The sequence below is a fragment of the Staurois parvus genome, unplaced genomic scaffold (genome assembly GCF_062004578.1).
Source record: "Staurois parvus isolate SC_StPar_1 unplaced genomic scaffold, SC_StPar_1.0 ptg000022l, whole genome shotgun sequence".
Classification (NCBI taxonomy): domain Eukaryota; kingdom Metazoa; phylum Chordata; class Amphibia; order Anura; family Ranidae; genus Staurois; species Staurois parvus.
In genome coordinates, this window is record NW_028317818.1 from 8,312,800 (window position 1) to 8,328,822 (window position 16,023).

At 43.3% G+C, this 16,023-nt stretch overlaps 1 protein-coding gene across 3 annotated transcripts in view; it reads left to right on the forward strand.

Annotated features, from left to right (window-relative positions):
- The window catches only part of METTL22 (methyltransferase 22, Kin17 lysine), a 318,966-nt gene that overhangs the window by 221 nt on the left and 302,722 nt on the right, over nt 1–16,023 (forward strand). The gene's annotated exons all lie outside the window — the stretch shown is intronic.

Consider the following 16,023-nt stretch of genomic DNA (forward strand, 5'->3'; position numbering starts at 1 on the left):
ATATGACCGCTAGAGCAATTAACCTCTTGTGGAGAGCTGACTAAAAGTAACCCTGTTTCTTGCATATAAGGAAGCTGCCTGACAGGATTTAAATGTGTTGCCTGTAAGCGATCAAAAGAAATGTGTAGTGAGAACAGTTGGTGGGCTGACGTCTTTTGGGCTGCTCTCCTGAAAATGCCAGTTGTCTGGCAGTCATGCTTATCCCATGGCTTCAGTACTGAGCCTAGGGCGAGGGAGCACATGTCATTCGCACGGGTTCCCGCACCCAAAGCTCTTTAGCAGACGTGTGGAGGTGTCATTGGTACTTAAAAGATAAGTTCACCATTAACCGAAAAATAATAAATGCACTTTTTTTGGCAGGTAAAAAAAAAGGTGCATTTATTATTCTTTGTTTCTGGAGCCTCTTAGGCTTCATTCACAGTTGAGTGTTTTGTAGCGGGAAGCTCGAAAAAAGTCCAAACTTAAAAGATCAATTGTTCTTTATAGTGCCTGTTCACACCTGATCATGTGAACAGGCACCATAGAGAACAATTGATTTTTTTTAAGTGTGAGCGTTTTTTGGAGCTTAAGCCCTGGTTCACACTGATGTGGTGCAGAATTCGCAGTGTTTTGCGAGTTGTGTGCACCGCATCAGAATCGCACCCTGTTCATGCGAACCGCTGTGATTGTGTATGTTAAATTAACAACACCCCGTAAGCGGTCCACAAAGTGCGGTGCGATGTGCAGAATTGGATCACATAGGTGTGAATGCTTGCAATCCGATTCCAGTGCGGACCCAAAAAAGGGTCCTGCACTTTGCAGGTGTGGTGCGAATAGAGCCATACAAAATGTACAGCTCCAATCACACCGTACACAAATCACATGTGATTTGCACAGGAATGCGGTGTGGTTCCTGTGTGAATCACATGTGATATACTGCACATATGTGAACCCAGGCTGAAGCTACAAAACACTCAAGTGTGAATGCAGCCTAAGGCATTGCACCAGTGATCAACAGATCGCTGGTGCCATGCAGGTCTTCCCTCTGACCTGTCAGTGTATCATACCTCGTACAGGCAAGCAGATACTTACTGACAGGAAGAATCAGTGAACTACCACGATGCTCCATAGCGCCGTGGTAGTTCAATGAGAACTACAAGGTGTAGCTGCAAAAGATGCCAGAACTTGTAGTGTTCTCATTCACAGAATTATGTGGATGGGCGGGCGGAGTCCCACACAGCTGCGCTTTTTAAAAATTGTGACAGCTAACCGGGGAGAAGATTCCCCGCTAACTGTTACAGCGGGAGGCGGTCCATTCATAACATGTTGCATGTTACATCCTGAATATGGATGTAACATGTTACAAAAGGTGAACTTATCCTTTAATAGCAATCCCAAGCACCTGAAAATGCAACCTGGTTTTGGGTATGCAAAACTGTATGGGACCACAGCACTATGGGGTTCTGTGCAGCTGCCCTGTGGGTGTGTTTAAAAAAAAAAAAAAAAAAGGTCAGGGACTTTTTTCCCCATAGTTACAGCAGCCCATTCAAACGCACCCACACAGAGACACAAATGTATAAAACCAGCCTTAAAGGATAAGTTCACCTTTTAACAAAAAAATATTAGTACATTTTTTTTTTTTGCAGGTAAAAAATATACATTTACTATTTATTGTTTTGGAAGTCTGGAAAGCATTGCACCAGTGATCAGTAGATCACTGGTGCCATGCACGACTCCTGCAGACCTGTCAGTTTTTCTGTGTGGTCATACCTCGTACTGGCAAGCAGATACACTCTGACCGGAAGAGACAATGAACTACCATAGCACCTAACAGCACTGTGATAGTTCATTGAGAACTATAAGCCAACAGCCGCAAAGACTGTCGAAACTTGTAGTTTTCCCATCCACAGAATACTGTGAGTGAGTGACGTGGCTGTGTGAGCGGAGCCCCACATGGCATCTTTTTAAAAATCGTGACAGCTATCAGGTGGAGAACCCCCACTAGCTGTCAAAAAAAAGAGGATGGGAGGGGAGCAGGGGCTGGTCCTTTCATAACATGTTACACCCTGAATATGGGTGTAACATGTTACTAAAGGTGAACTTATCCTTTAATATCTATAAATATGCAGAGCTTGAGTTCAGACTAACCTTGCTGCAAGATCAGTGACTCAGAAAATATCAGAGCCACAGACAGCCAGGCAACTAGCATTCTCATACTATGTATTTTGTGCTAGTAAAGCTAAATTTCAGTTAGTGCTCGTTCACATGGGTGACTATGGGTGGTAAAAGAAGGGCGGTTGAACCTCCCCTAACTTCTCCATCCTAAGCTGCAAGACCAGACTGTCCTCATGCTGTGACCTCGATCACTTGCTTTCACAGCATATGCAAAAATTAGATCCCGTGTGGTGTTCGGCAGGCAGTACTGGCAAGTGAGTGAAGCTTTTCGCAGCTGCGTGCATTACACGTGGTGGTGCGGCATTTTCAGGGTTAAAACAGTTGCCTTCCAGCCACCTCTCAACTTCCCACTGAAAAGTGTTCCACTGCATACCACTTTTTAGATGGGTGGCAAGGACTGTGGAAAGTGTGTCTGAGCCCTTAAAACAAAAATAAACCTATGGATTTAACAGTTTAAAAAAAACCCAGTTACATTCCCAGCATCGTGGAAATGTTACTGTCACATTTGCTTGTGCTGCCAACCAAACTGCCAAACCATCAAATGGCTGGAGTCATAACTGATCACTTGTGCAGCACCATGGCAGTTAAAGATCAAGATGGAAGCTTCTTTGGCTGAAAAAGATCAGAGGGTTTAGTTCCCTTTTAAGGGCCGGTTCACACTACAGAAACACAGTGCAGATGCGTTCCGAATGCGTTTTTGCATGCATGTTTTTGGCATGTTCCGGTGTGTTTTTGGTGCATTCCAGTGCATTTTTTAAGCATTTCAGTTAATATTTTTCCCCTCTCTTTTTCTTCAATTTAAATAGGGACATGTGCATTCCAGTGTGGTTTTGGTGCGTTCCAGTACGTTTTTGATGTGTTTTACTGCAATCCAGTACAGTTCTGTGCAGAAAAAATGCAGCATGTTCTACTTTTTTTCCTGCAACAGGAACACACTGGAACTGCAAGCGCTGATGTGATCTACCATGTAACCTATTTGCTGTGTGTTTTGAATGCAGAAAAAAAGCTACTGAAATGCATGTAGTGTGAACTGGCCATAAAGCTGAACTCCAGGGAAAGTAGCACTCCAAGAGTTAAGTGCGTATTTTGGTCTAGGGCAGTGGTCTCCAAACTGCGGCCCGGGGGCCAGATGCGGCCCTTTGCTTATCTTTATCCGGCCCTTTGGGTTTTCTTCTTCCCTCTGATGAAAAGCACTATTCTCCCCACTGACACCAATGGTGGACCATAGTTCCTCCCACTGACACCAATACTGGGGCACTATTCCTCCTACTGACGGAAAGGATGGGTCCCAATTCCTCCCACTGACGGCAAGCTTTGGGGCACAACAGCGCCTATATTTTCTGAGGAAACTTAACAAATCCTGTCTATGCTACAGGATATTGGAGAATTTGTATCGTTGTATCGTCGTTGAGAGCATCCTCGCAAATTGCATCTTAGTGTGGTACAGCAGCTGCACTGCTTCTTATCGTAAAACCCTTCAGAGGGTGGTGAAAATTGCCCAACGAATTATTGGTGTTCAGCTTTCCACCTTGGAGGACATTTACAAAAAAAATTCTGTGTACAAAGGGCGAGGGCATCATTAATGATGCCTCTCACCCTAACCATGGACTGTTCCTTCCATCGGGCAAACGATACAGGTGTCTCAGAGCCCGTAACAATAGACTGAAAAATAGTTTTTCCCCTATGGCTGTTAAAGCATTGAACAGCTAATTATTAGACAATATTGCAATGGTGAATAAAATATACAGTAATACATTACTGAATATTTCATCCATTAATGCACTACTTATTGCGCTAGCTATGGTATTACTGTATATCCTATGCCCCTATTTTAGTTGTACTGTTATTTATTGTAAATGGGCCATTTATGCACTTCTGGTTGGATGCTAAGTGCATTTCATTGGCTCTGTACATGAACTTTGCACAATGACAATAATGCTGAATCTAATCTAATTCTCCCACTGACGGCAAGGATGGGGCGCTATTCCTCCCACTGATGCAAGGATGTGCACTATTCCTCCCACTGACGGCAAGGACGGGGCGCTTTTTCCTCCCACTGACGGCAAGGACGGGGCGCTTTTTCCTCCCACTGACGGCAAGGACGGGGCGCTTTTTCCTCCCACTGACGGCAAGGACGGGGCGCTTTTCCTCCCACTGACGGCAAGGACGGGGCGCTTTTCCTCCCACTGACGGCAAGGACGGGGCGCTTTTCCTCCCACTGGCGGCAAGGACGGGGCGCTTTTCCTCCCACTGACGGCAAGGACGGGGCGCTTTTCCTCCCACTGACGGCAAGGACGGGGCTCTATTCCACCCACTGACGGCAAGGATGGGCCACTGTTTCTCCCACTGACCCCCATGATGGGGCACTATTCCTCCCTTTAACACAAATGATTGGGCTTTATTCCTCCCCCTGACTCCAATGATGGGGCGCTATTCCTCCCCCTGACACCAATGATAGGGTGCTGTTCCTCCCCCTGACACCAATGATAGGGTGCTGTTCCTCCCCCTGACACCAATAATGGGACGCTATCAATCCCCCTGACCCCCGTGATGGGGCTATATTCCTCCCACTGACCCCCGTGATGGGGCTCTATTCCTCCCACTGACCCCCGTGATGGGGCGCTATTCCTCCCACTGACCCCCGTGATGGGGCGCTATTCCTCCCACTGACCCCCGTGATGGGGCGCTATTCCTCCCACTGACCCCCGTGATGGGGCGCTATTCCTCCCATTGACACCAATGATGGGACACTGTTCCACTTACATCAGTGATGGGGCACAAAACCTCCCACTGACAGCAATGATGGGGCACTATTCCTCCCACTGAGACCAACATTGGGGCACTATTCCTCCCCATAATACCAAATATGGGGCACTATTTACTCCCACTGGTACCAAGACATCTACAGTGAGAAACAGAAGTATTTGAACACCCTGTGATTTTGCAAGTTCTCCCACTTAGAAATCATGGAGGGGTCTGAAATTCACATTGTAGGTGCATTCCCACTCTGAGAGACAGAATTAAAAAAAAAATTCAGGAAATCACATTGTATGATTTTTAAAGAATGTATTTGTCTTGCACTGCTGAACATAAGTATTTGAACATCTAAGAAACAGCAAGAATTCTGGCTCTCAAAGACCTGTTACTGTGCCTTTAAAAAGTCCACCTCTACTCCACTCATTAATCTAACTTAGTAGCACCTGTCTGAGCTCTTTAAAGACACCTGTCCACCCCACAGTTAGTCAGATGCCAACTACTACCATGGGTTAGACCAAAGAGCTGTCAAAAGATACCCAGAGACCAAATTGTGGACCTCCACAAGGCTGGAAAGGGCTACGAGCAATTGCCAAGCAGCTTGGTGAAAATAGATCAACTGTTGGAGCAATTGTTAGAAAATGGAAGAGGCTAAAGACGACTGTCAGTCTCCCTCGGACTGGGGTTCCATGCAAGATCTCACTTCGTGGGGTATCACTGATGATAATAAAGGTGAGGAATCAGCCCAGAACTACAAGGGAGGAGCTGGTCAATGACATGAAGAGAGCTGGGACCACAGTTTCAAAGGTCACTGTTCGTAGAACACTACACCGTCATGGTTTCAAGTCATGCATTGCACGAAAGGTTCCCCTGCTCAAGTCATCACATGTCCAGGTCCGTCTGAAGTTTGCCAATGATCATCTGGATGATCCAGAGGAGGCATGGGAGAAAGTAATGTGGTCAGATGAGACCAAAGTAGAACATTTTGGTATAAAAACTTCACTCGTCGTGTTTGGAGGAAAAAGAAGGATGAGTTGCATCCCAAGAACACCATCCCTACTGTGAAGCACGGGGGTGGTAACATCATGCTTTGGGGGTGCTTTGTACACTGATCATCAGAGCACAGATGATCTGTGTAGCCCCAGCAGCGCCACCTGTCAGTGTCCATCAGTGCCAGCTCTCAGTGCTCATGCATGCCACCTGTCAGTGCCACACCAATGCCCATCAGTGCCAGTCAGTGCCACCTATCAGTGTCAGTCAGTGCCGCCTATCAGTGCCCGTCAATGCTGCCTATCAGTGCCGCCTATCAGTGCCAGTCAGTGCTGCCTTTCAGTGCCCATCAGTGATGCCTGTCAATGCCCATCAGTGCCACCTACCAGTGCCTCCTCATCAGTGCACATCAGTGCCACCTATCAGTGTCCATCAGTGCAGCCTATCAGTGCCTATCAGTGCAGCCTCATTAGCGCACATCAGTGAAAGAGAAAAATCACTTATTTACAAAATTTTATAACAAAAACTAAGAAACGTTTTTTCAAAATTTTCAGTGGTTTTTGCTTTGTTTAGCAAAAAATAAAAAAACCAGAGGTGATTAAAGACCACCAAAATAAAGCTCTATCTGTCACAAAAAAATGGTAAAAATTTCCTATGGGTACAGTGTTGCATGACCCCTCAATTGTCATTCAAAGTGCAACAGCGCTGAAAGCTGGAAATTGGCCTGGGCAGGAAGGGGGTATAAGTGCTCTGTAGGCTAGTGGTTAAATATGTTGAAGATGGGATCTGTGAATGAACTACAAGTCCTACCTGCTACTTCAGCAGACAGGTTTGTAGTGCTCCATGAATTACAGATGCGGTAATCGGCACATTTGTAACTCATTGAATCGTCTTCCAGCATTCCAACTGACAACCCTTGCAGAAGTATGGAAGAAGAGTTTTCAGGAGCCTGTCGTACCCCCAATCCACTTTTTCTGCAAAAAACATGTCAATTTATTATTTTGTTTTTCAAAGGTGAACTTAGCCTTTAAGCAGAGGGAATGCTCTACACCATGTCCTGAACTTTATGAATAACGTATAAAATGCAGACCATAGTGTTGAGTAACATTGCGGTGTCTCAACAGAGTTAGGTATCCACTCTCTGCTGTAAATAGGCACATTAGTCTTTTCCCATGACTCCTGCACACCATCAACTCCAATCTTTTCTTTTATTGAGACAGTGATCTGTGATGTGCATAAAGCATAAAATTACTTCAAAGAAAATTAGAGCAAGTGGTTGTGCTGGGATAAGAACTCATCTAATTTTCTTCAGCTTGATTGCACAGAATGTAATTCATATAAAGGATGTCATATTAAAGGACCACAGTTCCAAAAATATTTATATTCTGAACTGAATACAGATATTACATGTAATGTTTATTTTTCATTTAGGACTTTTTTTTCCTCTTTAGAGTGTCTATAGTTATGTTTTCCTTATTTACATATAGAAGAAGCTGTACAGCAAATGTGCTGGGGATAGGGTTTTTTTATTTTAGTTATTTATTTCAGGTACTTATATAGTGCCATCAATTCCCTCAAGGGGTGCACAATCTAAGATTCCTAAGTTACATTGATACATACACATACTAGGGCCAATTTAGACAGGATCCAATTAACCTATCAGCATGTCTTTGGTGTGTGGGAGGAAACCAGAGTACCCGGAGGAAACCCACGCAGACACAGGGAGAACATGCAAACTCCAGGCAGGTGGTCCCGTGGTTTGGATTCGAACCAAGGACCCTCGTACTGCCAGGCAGAAGTACTAACCATTTAGCCACTGTGCTTGGAAAAAAACTATAGGCCTTATATACACATGAACTCACCTAGTCGTTAAACTCTCCTGGCAGCAGAAAAACACTAAACACAGCAAAATGTGTGTAATCGTGGTACCACCTTTAGCTGTGTTTACCCGCGTTCAGCGCTTGGACGGTAATTTGTTTGACTGACCAGAGCATTTTCTAGTGACATCGATAAAGGCCCAAGAGCTAACCGTGGCTAGCGTTTAGCTGCGTTTTTGCCACGTTTAGTGTTTCTTGGCCAAAATGTTACTCTCCTGAATGCGATTATTTTGCGTTCAGGAGAGGAACGTTCAACTGCCCCTAAACTCTGCTGCTCCTGTACTCTGGTAAAAGCCTATGTGTACATTGACACTTAGGCTTTTATTGAGTTGAATTCAGGGGCTTTGGCAAAAAAACTCCAAAAGCTCCTAAACTCACATTTAGGAGCAGCAGTATACATGAGGCCTTAACTCTAGGATGCTTGAGTAGCTGCAGCAAGTTTTTTTATTCAATTATTTTATGATTATAATGTTTTTGTGTTGACTGATTGGAATGTGTGTTGCAATGTTTCTGTATAAGGCCCCATGTACATGGGACACTTCTGAACGATGGAAACTAACTGCTGGAAAACGTAGGTTAAAAAACCTCTGCTTAGCCGCGTTTGTATAACGCGTTTATGCGCATTTGCGTTTAGATGCGTTATTTAAAGATAAGCCCAGAATGCACTGAAAAGTGGTAAATTATTAACTATTTCAGACTGTTTCAGAGAAATACACAGAGTAGAAGCAGAGACAGCGGTATGGGTAGAGATAATTAGGTGTGAGTTGCTCATTAAACATATCTTTTGTTTACAAAGGTGGGATAGTTGTCTGGTGGAGTGAGTAATTAAAGTCACCTGGCAAAAGGTCTTCATGAGGAGTTTGAGGTTTGAATGGGCATTAACATATCTTTTGTTTCCAAGGGTGGGAGAGGTCTGAGGTGTGAATTGGTCATTGCAATGTGTGACAAGCTTGGTAGGAACATCCTGTATTCAGTGTTTTGTCCATCTGCGTACATTGAAAATGCTTTGCATGCATTTTTCATTATGAACAAAAGGCTCTGGACAGCATTGGGAACTGTAAGAGTTAAAAAAATTTCAGGCGCAAACGCTTATAGACGCAATTTGCCGCGTTAACAAGCATTTGTTAAAATCGACTGCTGAACGCAAGTTTTCTACGTTCAAAAAACCGACTGCAAACTTAAATGCCTGTAAACGACGATGTGTACATGGATACATAGGAAAACATTAGGGTGAGTTCAGGGGCTGCTGAAAAAAAACGCTTAACAGCTCCTAAACGTGAATTTATCAGCTGCAGTGTACCTGTGCCCTAATACCTGAAATGCAGATTTACCCTTAGCTCACAAAATAATCAGGACACTGGTAAAATATTACAGGCTCATACAGTGGTAAAACTGATGAACAAATAAAGGGTGGCATAGATGCCTTGTAGAATTGCTTCATGGCGCAGCACCAAAAGTGTCGATGCTTGTGCCTGATTCATGTATCTGTCACAGACCCGTAAATGAATCTGTCAATACTGGCTCCGAGTTTGGAGTATCCATACTGGACACTCCTTCCTCAGTACCTTTCCCAGGTTACTGTGTCTCTCACACTGACATGCACATAGCCAAGGACTATTGTACCAGGAGTGAGTGGAGACTGATAGAGAACTGTGAGGCTAGTTCCCCATCAGGTCCGTCATACTTTTTATTGTCAGCACATGGCAGTGGGTGGTTTGATATCCCCTATTTTGTCCAGTAGGCTTTCACATCAACCCACTGCTTTGTGCTGTCAATCACAGGCAAGATGAACCTAATGGGGAACTAGTCTGAGTTCTCCATCAGGCTTCACTCAGCCAAAAAGGCACAGGGGCCGTGAAATTAAGTTGTTGGGTGAACAGAACCTGATGGTGAATTTTGAGACTAGTTCCACATAAGGTCTGCCTTGCCTGTGATTGAAAGCACATGATCATGAGCAGATTTGAAAGCCTACTAGACTGCCATCCCTTGTTGATGATAGGAAAAGCGACCTGATGGGGAACAAACATCAAAAACCAGTCACCCTACACAAGGAGAGAGCGCAGTAGTGACTGGTCTTTAACATAGGAAGCTGCTCCACAGAGACAAAGTTTCATACTGGATTACTGCACAGATCTGGAAGAAATACACAGAGCATACCAAGATTCATGTAAGGATACACATGACTCTTGTATTTAACCACTTGCCCTCTGGAAAGTTTTACCCCCTTCCAGACCAGAGCACTTTTTGCTATTCATCACTCCACTACTTTAACTGGCAATTGCTTGATCATGCAACAGTGTACCCAAATTAAATTTGTATCATATTTAGTTTTGTTTTGGCAGCATTTGACCACCACTAGGTTTTTAATTCTTTATTATATAAACAAATTAAGACCGAAAATTTTGTGAACATGTCCCTGTCCCCCCCCCCTTGATATTTTCTACTTTCTGTTCTATAAAAAATATCCAATAAAATCAAATTTCGCCATATATTTAGGACAAAATTTATACATGTCTTTGGTAAAAAACCCCAGTAAGTGTATATTAATTTGTTTCCGTTAAAGTTATGGCGTCTACAAACTGTGGTACATGCACTGGAATTTACGGAACTTTTATTTTTTGAATGTTTATCACATTTTTTGAGGTGCTAAAATTCCATGGCAGTAGAAACCCCCCCAAAATTACTACTTTTTGGAAAGTAGACACCCCAAAGTATTTGCTAAGATGCATGTTGAGTACATGGAAGATTTTATTTTTTGGCAAAAGTTGTCACGGTAATGAGATTTCTCATATATGCCATGTGTATAAGTAGAAATTACACCCCAAAACACCCTTTGCTACTTCTGAGTATAGGGATACCGCATGTGTGAGACTTTTTAGGAGCTTAGTTAGCTACTTAGCTTACTTAGCTACACCACCTTCAGGCTTTTGAAGGGTGTAAATCCCTCACTTTATTTTCTGACTATCACAGTTTCAGAGGCCCTGAACTGCCAGGATAGTACAAACTCCCCAACAAATTACCGCTTTTTGGAAAGTTGACACCCCAAGGTATTTGCTGAGAGGCACAGTAAGTTCATTGAAGTATTATTTTTTGCCACAGGTTTTTGTAAAAAGACTAAAAATTTTTAGATTTTGTTTTCACAAAGTTGTCACTTAAATGATATGAATGAATATATATATGGAATTACACCTCAAAACACATTCTGCTACTTGTCCTGAGTGTGGGGATAACACGTGAGACTTTTTGGCAACCTAGCCACATTCAGGCTTTCAAAGGGCATATTTCCTCATGTGGCTTCTTCACTACCTATCACAGTTTCAGAGGCTCTGAAATGCCAGGATAGTACAAACACCCCCTAAATGACACCTTTTTGGAATGTAGACACCCCAAGGAATTTAATAAGAGGCATGGTGAGTATTTTACAGATCTCAATTTTTGGCATGAAGTTTTGAAACATGACTTGTGGCAACAAATGAGATCTGCAAAATACCATGCCTCTCAGAATATATTTCAACAGTGTCTACTGAGGGGGCTTCCAAAAAGTAAATGTATTAGTATTTGGGTAGTATTTGGTATCTCCATACTCAGGAGAAGTAGCAGAATCTGTTTTGGGGTGTAATTTCGCATATACCCATGGCATATGTGAGAAATATCTCATTAAAGTGACAATTGTGTGTAAACAAAAACTTTTTTTGGCATTTTCCAAAAGTTTGAGGCAAAAATAAAATCTTTCATGCACCCCGCATGCCTCTCAGCAAATACCTTTGGGTGTCTACTTTCCAAAAAGGGGTCATTTGGGGGGTTGTTTGAGCTGTCTTGGCATTTTATGCCCAACATTAGAAGTTTCCGCCATACATCACCCAATCTTCTAACCCCTTGAAGACCAAGCCCTTTTTGACACTTTGTGTTTACTTATCAAAACAGTTATTTTTTTGCTAGAAAATTACTTTGGTCTGTTAGACCAAGATCTCTCCTCTGCCCTTAATAGAATTTGATCACAGCTAAATAGGTGTGATTAGATGCTTTCCCAATTTAAAAAATGGTGCCGTTTACAAGTGATGAAATGCTAATTGCTTCCAGTTTCTTAGACCATAGAGATGATCAGAGCCGTTCCAGTATCTGATCAGTTCTATGGTCAGCAGGCAGAAAAGCCTGCTGCATTCTCAGGTTCCCCAGTGGGACAGGAAAGCCAGAGAAAGCCATGGAATGTGGCGGGGGGATGGTGTTCCCTCCCTCTGCTTGTAAAAGCAATCCAGTGGCTAATTAGCTGCTAGGATTGCTTCTACATACCAACCAAGGAGCCACCATGAGGAGAGAGTTATCAGAAGCTATCCAGAGAACTGTCAAACCCTGGGACTCTGTAGCCAATAGGAATGTGTTTTGGAAGACAGACCACGCCTCCTTCGTCAGCCTCGCTCTCGCCTGGTGGTTTTCTTGTTGTTTCTTCGGATCGCCATACCGCTTTCCACAGAGTGTTATTTTACTGTGTATTCTTGTTGGTTTTAAAAAACTGTGCTACACTAACAGCGGCCTGACGCCTCTCCTTCTCCCTCCCTTCTTATGCCTAATTTTGTATCTGCTACAGACACAACTTTTGTGGGGTGACTTTTGGGTCAGGTTACCAGGGAGCACATCAGGAAAATGCCTCTTATGTAGCTGTCTCACTGGATCTGGATTTGGGGTTTGGGTCACAGCTCCTTCGGGCTTACAAAAGGGCAGTGATTATCTCTTCCTGAAATTTTAGGAAGGATTCACTTCTTCCAGCTGCTTTGTAAAGCACACAAGAGTTGTACAGAGCCAATTGCAATAAGTAGACACTTTTTTTGTACCAGTATCTGTCTTTGCTGGAAACTAAGTACAGCTTCATCATCTGGTCATTGAAGTGCACCCCTCCCATATTAAGGTTATAGTCCTGGACACAGAGTGGCTTCTTAACAACACCAGATGCTGTGCAAACTTGGACTGTTGTATTTGCAAGTATGGAGGACAGGACGAAAACATTTTGTTTGTCCTTCCACTTCAATGCAAGAAGTTCTTCATTGGGTAAGCAGGCTTTCTTCCCCTTTCTAAGTTGGGTGTTAACAAGCCATTGGGGGAAGCCCATACAATTAGGTCATATGGTACCACAGCAGCCAATTACACAATCCAAAAGGTCCCATAATATCTTTCCACTGCTCCCCATGTAGTCTGGACATCCAGTGGGCTCCAGATGACTATCTTTTCCCTTGTAAATCCTAAAAGCATATGTATAGCCCTTCGCTCTCCCACAGAGCTTATGCATTTTGACCTCAGATCTGGACCGCTTGCTGGGGAGATACTGTTTGAATGCAAGGCGGCCAGAAAAATTAATGAGTTAATCATTTGCGCAGATGTTTTGTTGTGTATACGCATCTGAGAATTTCTGGGAAAGGTTATTTACGAGGGGACCTGTTTTGTGGAGTTGATCATATTCAAGGTCACCCCAAGGATGACAGAGTGTATTGTCATTGATATGCATTATATTCTTATATATACGCCTGGCCATTGCAGCAGAGAATACGGCAAATGATGAGTTGGGTCTGTGGACCAATATGACTATTCTTTTTTGTAATGCCTATGCTAAGGGTTAGGTCCAAAAAAGTTTGAAATTCGGAAACCGTGATACCTTTCCATTCGAATGGTCTGGAAAAGTATGAATATGGGTTTGCAGTGATGCACTGGTTGACATATAAATTGCTTTGGTCCACAACAATCAATTGATACAGATCTTCCATGAAAAGCAGCTAAAAAAATGAAGGGGAGTTGTTACAATTGCTGTTTCTACCTTAATTCCTGGTTATTGAATGGGGAGGATAACGTGCTGCTGAATCTGTGGGCTGTCAATTAGGATTTGCAAGCACATCTGGAAAGACACTATGGACTCTATGGGCCTGTGTTTGAAATCTTAGTGGCTGTGGAGTGTTACTAGTGCTAGCCAACTCACCAGCTTGGACTGCACTTATGGGACTCGCCACGTCACCGAGTGATACAGCAGTGCAGGGGTGTAAAAGGGCAGTATGTACTAGACCACTGGTGCTCACCAGCTCACCGAAAGGTAGTGCAGAGCTAGTATTGGCACTGTGCTGCATATGAGAATATTCGTGCATTTCTAGCACCTCAGCAACCTGGGCATGGGGTCAGGTACTCCTGACCTTAGCAGGGACCTCTTCTCCATTTTCTGAGCTCCCTGACACTTGTCTCTACAGATGCGTATTCTGAGCCTTATTCTGTCAGTAAGGGTTCCCCTTTGCTCTCATCTGACAAACTCAGAATCCTTCACCAGTGTACCTTTCTTTGGACATTTTGGCCACTAAATTTACAGTTACCTAGTGTGACTCATGGGGGAAAAAGAGCTCCTGGCTGACAGGGACTGCTTGAAGTGCTACAAATAAAATTTACCTGCTAGTGTAGCAGAGATCAGGCCTGATCTTTCTAACACTGCTGTTTTGTGTACTGTTTATCAGAAGTGACCATGATATACTGACAGTGCACTTTTTGGGAAGTGGCGGAGTAGCTAAATGTAAATGTTGGCAGCAAACAGGGCTGATCCTGCTAACACTGCATTTTTGGGGACACTAGTATAGTTCTGATCTGATCAAAGATACTGATCCATTCAGACACTATATTAGTAATGGCGGTTATAGTGTGACTGTGATAGGGTTGCTGGCAATCAAGGGGTTAACCGTGGAGGGGATAGTGTGGTGAGTGATCTGACACTATCTAGGAGGGACACTAATTGATGCTAATGCTATCTGAAGTTATTAGTGACACTAATACAGTGGTCAGTACACTGTCATTGTACTAATGGCACTGTGACAGGGCAGTGAAATGGTTAAAGGGGTTAAATGTGCCTAACTAAGTGTTCTGGTTTTACTCACAGTACCGATCTCATCTCTCTCTGGAACTGAAAGGAGAAAGAAGATCATGTCAGTTCCTGTGTCAATGTTTACACAAATACTGACACAGGCTGATTGCTGATTCAGTACAGCCGATCAACAGGTCCAGGTACAAAATCATTGGCCTGGACCTGATAACTGATTGGTGGTCTACTGAACAACAGCACAGCTCGGCTGGCAGGCGTGCATGCCCCCTACCCGGGAGCTCGAATAATGTACTAGGTATGTACTCCAGTGCAAAGTCGTCTCCCTGCTGCAGTAGATGTAAGTGAGGCAGTCCGCAAGAGGTTAAACAATATTTGCTTTTACCAGAACTCAGCTTTAACATAATTGCTAAAAGCCCAGCTTTTAAATCTTTTAAAGTTTTGTTAGGACAGAGAATGTTCCAATTTAGTTTACAAGTGATAATAATATTTGCCAGCACAGTACAGACAGGTGTTAATTATGGCAAAGACAGCTCTTCTGCACCCTTATTAACAAAGAGAACTAAGTAGGATTTTTCTGTGCTGAAGTTATAAAAAAATGAGTATTTAATATTGTAATCAGCTATTTTTCATTGTTTAAATTATGCTATATGAATGAGAACATAAAACGAATATAAAGCATGTGTTCTCCCAATCTGCCTGCAAAAGTGGAAATACACTTTAATTACTTGTCTACTGGACACGTTCACCCCTTCCTACCCAGACTAATTTTCAGCTTTCATTGCTGTTACGCTTTGAATGACTATTGCATGGTCGTGCAGTACTGTACCCAAATTAAATTTTTATAAATTTTTGAGACATATAGAGCTTTGTTTTTGTGGTATGTAATCACCACTGGGATTTTTATTTTTTGCTAAACAAATGAAAAAAGACCAACAATTTAGAATTTTTTTTTTCTTTAATCTTAATTTCTGTTATAAAATTTTGCAAATAGGTAATTTTTCTTCTTCACTGATGGCCACTGATAGGCTGCACTGACGGGCACTGACTGCCAGCAATGATGGACACTGTTGGGACTGCACTGATGGTCATTGTTGAGGCTGCACTAATAGGTGGCACTGAAGGTCGCTGATAGATGGCACTGACTGGCGGCACTGATGGACACTGACTGGTGGCCCTGATGAATGATGACTGGCAGCACTGATGGACACTGTTGAACTGCAATGTTGGATACTGTTGGGACTGCACTGATGGATACCATTGGGACTGCACTGATGGACATTGTTGGGGCTGTACTGATGTCCCCTTGGGACTTCACTGTTGTCCTGATGTGTACAGTATATACAGTTGCCAAATACCGGCTCTCTTCCCTCTTGCACAGCATGAGGAAAGTACAGCCGATAACTGGCA